The 1,317-nt window shown below is 44.9% G+C and overlaps 1 pseudogene; it reads right to left on the minus strand.

Moving 5' to 3' along the window:
* Positions 1-340: 340 nt before the first annotated feature.
* On the minus strand, positions 341-991 carry LOC119345455 (annotated as a pseudogene).
* Positions 992-1,317: the final 326 nt, after the last annotated feature.

A 1,317-nucleotide genomic window follows, 5' to 3' on the forward strand; every position in this document is an offset into this window, starting at 1 on the left:
GGCCAGGATGATATGGCATCGCTACAGCCCGAGGCACATCGGGCTCACATCGTGCCAACCCGACCAAACCTGAGTCCCACCTTGAATGGAAGCACACAATGGCATACATACACACACGTGTGCGTGTTCTATACATGCTTGGAAAATATTTGAAATTGATCAATTATTGTGTTCCAAAGCTTACATACTAAACAACACACTAATTACAGACCAAACCAAGTGATCTGCCTTAGGCACGCTAACATCTCATGTCATGTTCTACTAGCCAGTTGCTAGAAAAGGCTCTTGTAGCTCTCACCGCTCGAACCGGATAGGAAATGCCCCATGAATGTTCAGTGCTTCAGGAATAATTCCATGTTGTTGGCATCCTTGTGGATTCAATAGGAGGCGCATTCCGCACATTCACGTCCAGTGGTAGCATCCGATACTCAATGTCAAGGTCCTTGAGAACTTTGATCATCTCCTGGAGCACCAGCTCCCTCCTCACGTACCTCATCCCCATGTCCTGGAAGTTGAGCGTGTGACAGAGCCATATGGATACTTTCAGCTTGTTGGTCTCATCCACATCCCTAGGACAACCATCGCCCCTGGGTACCAATGCTCTTTCTTGTTGTTGATGTAACCGGAGTCACAAGTTTAAAAATTGGTTAGTTAGATCTGCTAAATTACACAAGCAACACAGGGAAACTTCCAACATTATATTTAACGTTAATTGTCAACATGTGCATAGTTCAGTTGTTAACAAATAAAATTTGATCAAACCATGGGATAAAGGCACTACTACGTACCGTAGTATTCTTTCCTTCATGAGTGCTAGTTTCCCTACCGGTGTTTCAACATGAATATAGAAGTCAATTCCTTCTCCCATATCTGGACTCCTGTAAAAATTCATAATTGGTATGGTGGCCAGTATGTTGTTGTTATAATATATCTTCAGGTTGTCGTATCGAAGAAAGACTGTTGTCAAGATATTCATTTCCTCGACAACAACCTGAAATTCAGGTGGTTAAACCTTTAGTCAATGAGTGCAAGCTAATATTAGGATGGACCTTTAATATATCTTCAGGGAGGAAACAGAGGGAAGAAACAGAGGGAAACTGAATTTTATTAAATGTTGTACATATAGGATGGACCTTTAGTACCGGTTGGAGCCACCAACCGGTACTAAAGGTCTGTTTTGGCCAGGCCAAGCGGCGGGAAGCGCACCCCCTTTAGTACCGGGTGGTGGCTCCAACCGGTACTAAAGGCCCCCCCCTTTAGTATAGGTTGGTGCCACGACCCGGTACTAAAGGGGGTGCGCTGGCGCAGTGCGGTGCG

Source organism: Triticum dicoccoides, unplaced genomic scaffold (genome assembly GCF_002162155.2).
Source record: "Triticum dicoccoides isolate Atlit2015 ecotype Zavitan unplaced genomic scaffold, WEW_v2.0 scaffold238840, whole genome shotgun sequence".
NCBI lineage: Eukaryota > Viridiplantae > Streptophyta > Magnoliopsida > Poales > Poaceae > Triticum > Triticum dicoccoides.